This window comes from Lotus japonicus, chromosome 6 (assembly GCF_012489685.1).
Source record: "Lotus japonicus ecotype B-129 chromosome 6, LjGifu_v1.2".
NCBI lineage: Eukaryota > Viridiplantae > Streptophyta > Magnoliopsida > Fabales > Fabaceae > Lotus > Lotus japonicus.
In genome coordinates, this window is record NC_080046.1 from 26,565,224 (window position 1) to 26,574,100 (window position 8,877).

Consider the following 8,877-nt stretch of genomic DNA (forward strand, 5'->3'; position numbering starts at 1 on the left):
CTCGAAACAGGTTTCTTGGAATTAAAGCAAACGATCCAAAGTCGATGTGGGTCGATTTAACCCGAGAACTACTTTTTGCAGATGATGTCGGATAAGAAAACTTCCTTCTGAAGAAAGATTAGAAACATCGAAATAAATCGGTACATGCGTGTGGAATCTTCGTTTGAACCTCCAAATAGAAAAATTCTTCATCGACAGTTTATTTTAAGGTTCTTGAGCTATCAGGGATTTTGTTTCGGCAAACTTCCGAGAATTAGAATCGGACGTTCGTACATTCTTGGGTTTGGTGTCGATACGCTTGTCATGGAAAAGAATAAGAGAAATTCTTATATTCCTATGAATATTTTTGAATTTCGTTTCGACAGTGCTTTAAGAGCAGATTAGTCATATACTAACGCTCTTGCCCTATGCATAAGTGAATAAGGCTCGCGCTATAACTTATATGGAATTTAATACTATTCTTAGTCTTTTCTTGAACTTTCTCCTTCATAAATTTATTCCATTCGGTAAACACTTGTTCAGGTTTCCTTCATGATACATGGAAACTTAATCGTGAATATGAATTTAATTAATTTATTCTAAGCTTAAAAACTTGGGTCTCACATCCAAATCGTCACGGTCAAGCTATTCTGAGCACTGGAACTTGGTCTACAGGTTATGGTGATGAGTTTGGTATCAATGGGTGCTGCTATGGAGGTCTGGAGAACTCGTCGGATTGAAGAACTCGTCGGATTCTGGAAAATGCTCGCCGGAGTTGCAAGGTCTTCTGGGTTTTGAGCTTTCCTTGCTCAAAGTTTGACAAAAGTAACCCTGATTGAATCCTTACCTTCTCAGAAACTCAATGAATAAAAAAGTGCACTCTAACACACTAATTTGAGAGAATCGAAGGGGAGAAGTTCTTGATGCTCTCCTCGGGGTTCCTCTCTTTCTGGGCTCTCTGGTCACTCTTGGATTGCTCTGAGACTTGGAATGGAAAGCTGATGACTTAAGGGCTTCAGAATGGTCCATTATATAAGCTGAAAGCTAGTAATTTTTGAAAACCATGTTTAAGCTCTAATCCTAGTTGCACCACCTATGGAATTGCATGCAATCTGATTATCACAAGGTTCTAGAAGCTGCTGCAGGTCTGATCACGTCCAAGCTTCATTCATGAGGGGTTTATGGGAACTAGAAGCCATCATGGAGCTTACTATTGATGAATAGTAACCTAAGGCACCAGTTGGCCAATTTTTTTATTCTGTCTTCAAGTCGGGACAAAATGGCTACTATGCTTCATCATTTCTGCAGCTAAGGGTTTTATAGTAGTGTATTTCCTCTCTAAATGCTTAATACCAACATATCTTATGTACTAGGTTTGGTTCATTGGTCCGATTATCGATCGATCTGAGACAGTGTATCTCTGCTGTCAAGAGATTCGATCAGAGTAGCTTCCTATCCTCATCTACTCGAGTTGCTCATCTAAATGGGAGTCATGACGACCATGTCTTTGGTACTTTTGATTATCGGTTTGATCTAATCGACATACCGACTTTCTCTCATCGCATCGTAAATCGTGTACAAAAATTAGGTCACACATATGCACACAAGCATACACATACATGTATATAATATATATATATATATCTATCTATTTATACTTACTCATGTTCAGTCAGAGTTCTAATCTTAGTTTATTCCTAGTTCTAAGGTTAAGTTATCAACTAATGGTCATCGCCTGATTGATTAGAGTGTGGGATGTTACAACCTAGTCCCAAACTATTTGTAAACCAACACATACTTATATATGCGGAGCTCCAGCTACATATTTCCACCTCTAGCCGCAAATGGCGTTGTGACAATTCAATGAATTCATGTTCTGTGTCGAGGAATCACAAAGAGCACCAAGAGAGCACGACGAGAGTAAGAATATGATTAAACCAGACAAACAAAGCTTCCAAAACGAAAATGCCAATAAAAGGCCATTCAGAGTGATGTTAAAAGGAAGAAACTAAATAATGCACTTTTTTCACATAATTAAACAAACCAGCTGCAGATATATCTCGTTGATGCAACGCAATTAGAACTTAATTACTGGTAGCCCGTCAATTAATTATACGTACATAAAATGAAAGGATGTTAAATCAAGGTCTCGCGTAGGCCAGAGGCCTACAAAATTGTTGAAGCCACTGGAAGTTAGTTAGAAAGCACATTCATTTTTAAGCTTTTATGAGCAAAGTGTTGATAAAAGTTGAGCCAACATCATGTGGCCGAAAACTACTAACTTTTTCCGCTTGGTTTCACACATGAAATGAGAACATGGAAGAAGCATACTTTAACTAGCTACCATACATCACATGTCCAATGCTGCCACTTTCAAATTAGCTATTAGATTGATGATTATTGTCATGAATAAAGCATCACAAAAATTTAAACCTCTAGGTTAAGAAATTAAACATAAAAGATTTTTATATTATTTTATAACACACTTAATCATACAACAGCCAATTAGGCTTCAAGCGTAAAGAATGTAACAGTCACATACCTTGTGCTAATGTGGAAGAAAATTTGAATGGGTTTCCAAGAACAAGTTGTTCCCGACTCGAACAGGATTGCCTCCAAATGAGAATATCTGTCTTCACCAATAAAAAGGAAGGAATGTGGTTTAAATACGAGCAACATGGAGCTACCTTTTAATTTAGTGTTATATAAAAAATGGAAGGGGAGATTAAAAATAGAGTTTTTTTTTTTTAGAAAAAGTAAAAATAGAGACTTATTACATGATTGTTAAATCTATATATGAGAATGAGGTGGGTAACGAGTTGATAGAAACAAAAATGCTTCAAGTTATAGTGGATAGACATAGTAAGGTTGCACATTACAATAAATTTTTATTTGAGTAAAAAATTAGTATTGGTTTTGACGCGGGAATAAGAATTGGTACCCCTTCTTGGAATTGATCCCTCACTTATTTTCTAAAAAATTCAAAATTGCCCCATGTTTTAACACCCCCATCCCTTTTTCTCCCTTTCCCGAACCTTCACTTTCTCTGCAGTGCATCACGTTCCTCATCACTGTAACACCCCGATTTCCAGGTGTCACTTAAGTAACTAAAAATAAACTTTACGCGGAAAACATGTATTTTTTTTTCGTTCGATTCCTTTTAATTTTAAGCGATAGAAAATAAAGACAAAACCCATCAACTAAACTAACTGATGTACACATATATACATGTACAACCTCAGCTGCACGCCAACGTCACGCGCACTCGCAGTGACTCCAAAGTAGTGTGCCCGTAGGCAAATATATACAGATCCAGAAGTGTAAGTAAAAGTATCAAAAGTACAGTCATCCAAGAGAAAGTCAGCCCCAAAATGGCCTCAACACAAGACCCCTATAGTCCGACAGACTCTCTGTGATCCTCAGCAAGAGAACCACACAAAAAGCCATGCATCGGGAACCTACCCTGTCCCAAAAGTAAGACGAATCAGAGCTCTACACAAAATATGACTGATGACCCTAGTTTAGTAGTGTTTTTAGGGTCATTTCTTAGTTAGTTTTGAGTCTTTTTGTTGAGTCTCATGTAGTGTTTCATGCATTCTCATGCATTTTTATCTTTACTTGTGTTTTTACTTTGTTTTGGTAATTTCATAGTTTTATAGGGACCTTTCATGCATTTTAAGTAAGTTTAGGACTTGCATATCTTTTCTACTTGAATTGAGGGTCTTTTATGCTAATAAACTCTTGGAAATCCTAGATATTTTCCTTGCTTTGTTCCCAAGCAGCTAGGTCTGAAAACTGAATAAGAAAGAAGGTCAAGAGGCTTGGAGAATTGAAGGGAGGCATAAAGGGGAGTTAAGAAGAAGGTCAAGAAGCTTTCTAGCATGTAGAGAGCGCTCAGGCGCTCGTGTTGAGCGCCTGAGCGCCAATTGGATCAATGTTTACATGATGCTAGAAAGGAATTGGCGCCTGAGCGCTCCTGTTGAGCGCCTAAGCGCCAATTACCTTCCATAGAGCTTGTTTTGGCTTGGAATTGGCGCTCAGGCGTGCTTAATTGGCGCCTGAGCGCCCAGACTCGACTGTTTTGCCTATAAATAGGCTTTTTGTCATTTCTTTTGTAACCTTTTGTCATTTTATCATATTTCAATAAGTTAGAAGAGAGGGTTTGGATTCTAGAGCTTGAGGAGCTTCCTCCAAGTCCTATGATCCAGGTTTTGTCTTTCTTTTCTTGTATGGATTTCATAGCCATGTTTGGCTAAACCCCTTTTGCTTTGGGTTCTTTGTAAGACTTATGATGTTTTAATCTTAATTCCTATTTCTATTCATGAATCCTCTGAGTAAACCCTTGAATCCCATATCCATGCTTTATGTTTCAAGTTAGAACATGTGCTAGCTTTATACTTTTCTATAATAGAACGGAAGTTTGTTATAGATTAGGGACTTGTTGTGGGATTACCTCTTCTATACTTGCTACTAGGAATAGAGGAAGGGTTGGGGTTTGTTGGCCTGAATTGCATGCTTAATGCCTTTAGCAAATGTTTAGGTTATCAAGGAATTGTGCCTATCTTTTGGCTTGAGAGGATTGTCTATGCGAGGCATCGATAGATGATTGATTAGGCTAGAACATCAAGGAAAGACTCAGAGTTTTGTGGATAGAATAGGTTGATTAGAACTGAATTAGTTAAGCAAGAACCCAAGGCATCCTCACCATTGTTCTCACACACTTATATTTCAATTGCTTGTTAATTAGTCACCTAAACAATCAACCTTTAAAACTGAATTTTATTCGCTTTTTAACCTTGAACTTGACTCTTAAACTGAATTCACATTCCAATTCCCTGTGGTTCGATAAATTAAAACCCGGAGATATCTGTGCAGTTGCAGATTGACCAACAAGTTTTTGGCGCCGTTGCCGGGGAATTGTTTGTGGTTTTTGGTTTAAGTTTTTAGTTTGTGGTTTTATTTTTTTTGTTTTTATCTTTGTCTAGAATTTGTGCTACTAATCTTTCTCTGTTTGAGTGTTACACTTTCAGATTAGTCATGGGTTGCCGTATGACGGAGGAGGAGATTGAAGCCCACATTGAGGCGAGAATCCAAGAGGGGATCACCCTCCGGTTACAAGAACAAGAAGTTGAGAATGCCAACCGGTCTCTACGAGAACTCACTTCAGCTACTATGAGTTATGATTATCCCGGGAGTATTGTCTTTCCCGAGGGAGTTGGAAACTTTGAGTTGAGACCGGCATTCATCAACTTGGTGAGCCAAAGCCAATATGGTGGAGGTTCCTCAGAAGATCCTCATGCTCATATGGAGAGGTTCATCCGTAATTGCAACACTTATCGAGTGAGCAATGTTTCATCGGAAGCAATTCGGTTGAGCCTATTTCCATTTTCGTTAAAGGATGCGGCTGAGGATTGGCTAAATTCACAACCTCAAGGGAGAATCACTACTTGGGAAGACCTAGCAGAAAAATTCACAACAAGGTTCTTCCCAAAAGCTCTTTTGAGGAAATTGAAAAAAGACATCATGAATTTTGTGCAAACCGTTGAAGAGAATCTCTATGAAGCTTGGGAGCGCTTCAAGAAGCTCTTGAGGAAATGCCCTCAACACAATCTCACCCAAGCTTAATTGGTTGCAACATTTTATGATGGTCTACAGTACTCTTGGAGGTTTAGTTTGGACGCGGCTTCTAATGGGGAGTTCGATGCTCTTCCCCCACAAGCGGGGTATGACTTAATAGAAAAGATGGCAGCGAGAGCCATGAACTCTGAAAATGATCACCAAACCCGAAGGAGTAAGTTTGAAGTGTAAGCTTATGACAAGCTCTTGGCCTCCAACAAGCAACTCACCGAACAAGTGGCGGAGATTCGAATGCATATTAAGGAGACCAAGGCTATTGGTGCAAGAATGACTTGTGTGGAGTGCAAGTCTTGTCGTGGACCTCATGTTAGTAACTTGTGTACTGTCAATGCTGAGAGCAATGAAGCCAAAGATATAGCTCAAGGAAGCATAGTTCCTTCCTCAAATCATGAACCTCTTGTCCAAACACAAGTTCTTGGAAAGGTGAATTGCAAGAGGAGCTTAGAGGAGCTATTGGAGAGTTGCATCAACCGCATGAACAACAACCATAAGAAACAAGAGGCGGCTATCAAGAACTTGGAGAACCAACTTGGCCAGCTAGCCAAGCAAATTGCCGAAAGGCCTCAAGGTAAATTTCCTTCCGATACTATCCCCAATCCCGAACAAGAAAATTCTGCTGTTGTTACCACTAGGAGTGGGAGAGTGTTACATGAGTTAAAAAAGAAAGTAGAGGGAGAAAAAAGTGAGAAGATAGTTGAGGAGGAAGTGAGTATTCCTATTAAAACTAGAGTGATGAATGATCCTATTCCTGAACTTAGCAAAGTTCCATTTCCTAAAGCATTGGCTAAAAAGAATTTGGATAAAAAGTTTTCAAAATTTATGGATGTTTTTAAGAAACTCCATATTGATATCCCTTTTTCCGATGCTTTAGAACAAATGCCTATCTATGCTAAGTTCATGACGGACATTTTAAATAAGAGAAGGAAGTTGAGTGAGGTTGATGAAACTATCATGATGACCGAGGAGTGTAGTGCCATTTTGCAAAGGAAAATGCCTAAGAAGAGAAGGGATCCCGGGAGTTTTACTATCCCAGTGGAGATTGAGGGGTTGACTGTTGTTGAAGCCTTGTGTGATTTGGGAGCGAGCATCAACTTGATGCCGCTTAGCATGTTTAGAAGGTTGAATTTAGGAGAGGTCACCCCTACCATGCTCTCCTTACAAATGGCAGACCGATCCCTAAAAACACCTTATGGGATCATTGAAGATGTGATGGTTAAGGTTGATAAGTATGTGTTCCCAGTTGATTTTGTGGTGCTAGACATGGAGGAGGATGCTAAGATTCCTCTCATTCTAGGCCGACCCTTCTTAGCCACTGGCAGGGCTAAAATTGATGTTGATAAAGGTCAGCTCATTCTCAGAGTTGGTGAGGACAAGGTAAGATTTTCGGTTTTCAATTCTAATTTGCAAACTAACATTAATGATGGTTTTGTTTGTGATATGATCAAAAGCTTGTCCAGGCCTTCAAGGGAGACCCCCAAGGTAAGTGAAAAAGATGTTGAGCTTAATAAAGCTCTCATCAAGCTTGTTAGTGAAAACAAGTATGGGGGGTCTAAAGATGAGAATTTCCAAGCCCACACGGCCCGATTCACTCAAGCTAGTCACCTTGTAAAGATGGAAGGTGTGACTAGTGATGAGCTCATGATTAAGCTCTTCCATCACTCCTTGAAAGGGGGAGCAAGGATTTGGTACGATGGTTTAGATGATACCCCATATTGGGAGGAGTTTTTCCAAAAAATTTGTGCAAGGTTCCTACCTTGCTCATGTGGTAAGAAGTGTGATGGTAAGGAATTTCCTTCCTAACATCAAAGGAAGGAGAGTCCACCTAGGACTATAACTTAGGGTTGCTTGGGAGACAACCCAAGTCTTGTTTTATTTTGCTTGTTTGTTTGTTGCATTTTGCAGGGAATGAGAGCCTGAATTTTGGAGTAGGAGGTGTGTCTAAGGCCTCCATGGTAACTTGTAAAGGAGGTCGACTCTTTCCCTTAGTTTAGCTCATGCATTTTTACATATTTTTCTTTTGTAGCTTTTATTTTTCTTTTATTCATGCATTGTTTTGTTACAGTCGTTTTTGGGTCTTTACTTCTCTATACTCACATGTTTTTGCCCGTAGTTATGCTCTCTAACATGTTGCTAGTTTTGAAAATATTTTTGTGAATACTTGCGTTTTCTTTTGGGGATGAGTGATTGCATGCTTTGGGGAAGAGAGGAGGAGACTTCGGTCTTCCGAGTGTTTCTTAAGGATAGAGTTGGTGTGAGTTCATAAGGGCCCATCTTAGGCCCTTCACCATAAATTTTCTCTGGAGGATCCTGACTCACTTGTACTTCTTGGTTCTGTATTGATTTCACTCTTTGCATGCTTTGTGATACTTGTACAATTCTTGAGACTTGTAGGTTTTTGAGCCTCAGAGTTTGTTGGCTTGAACATTTGTCCCTAGTTGTCCCTTTTGAGCCAATTGAAGATTTCTTTGTTAGCTAAATGATTGGGATGGATGATAGGTTGGATTTTTGGGGAGTGTTGGTCCTTGCATTGTGTTGGAGCTAGTAATTAAAGTTGGGAATGTCTCTTGCCCCAAATGTAAAAAAAGAAGAAAAAGAAAAAGAAAAAAAAGACTCCTACTCAAGTTGGAGTTGAAAAAAAAGAAAAAATAGAAGAAAATAAAGTTGAAAAAGGGGTCAAGAGACTTGTGCTAAAAAAGTTTGCTGTTAAAGCTCCGGGGTTACTAATAGGACCACACTCAAGATGCTTGAAGCTCTAGCCTTCCTTAGGGACCAACCACCTTGTACTTCACCAAGCCAACATTTCAACCCTTTGAAAGTCTCTTTGAATTTGTGCATGTTTGATCTTTGTTGCTCTTGAGTGAATGATATCCACAACCTATGAACTGCTTGTGTGCTCAGTGCACTAAATATATATCTCATCCTAGGAATTTTAGATCTATATGCTTCTCATGATGGACTCTACACTCTCCTTTATCTAAAAGTTGCATGAAGTGGATTGTTGTGTCTTTCTTTTGGAACCAGTTGTAGTTGCTAATTCCCCCGGTTTTGTGATAAGTATTCGTTGTTGGGCACTTGTTTTGGGAGCATTTCTTGCGCTTGAGGGCAAGCGAGTGTTTTTTACGATCGAGGGCGAGCTGTCGTTGAGTATAGTGGTGTGATGACCCTAGTTTAGTAGTGTTTTTAGGGTCATTTCTTAGTTAGTTTTGAGTCTTTTTGTTGAGTCTCATGTAGTGTTTCATGCATTCTCATGCATTTTTATCT

The 8,877-nt window shown here is 39.2% G+C and overlaps 1 non-coding gene across 1 annotated transcript; it reads right to left on the reverse strand.

Moving 5' to 3' along the window:
• Positions 1-5,484: 5,484 nt before the first annotated feature.
• Positions 5,485-5,591, reverse strand: LOC130727210 (small nucleolar RNA R71). Its single transcript, XR_009015236.1, has one exon. It is a non-coding gene; the product is annotated as a small nucleolar RNA R71 (small nucleolar RNA).
• Between the last annotated feature and the right edge of the window lie 3,286 nt (positions 5,592-8,877).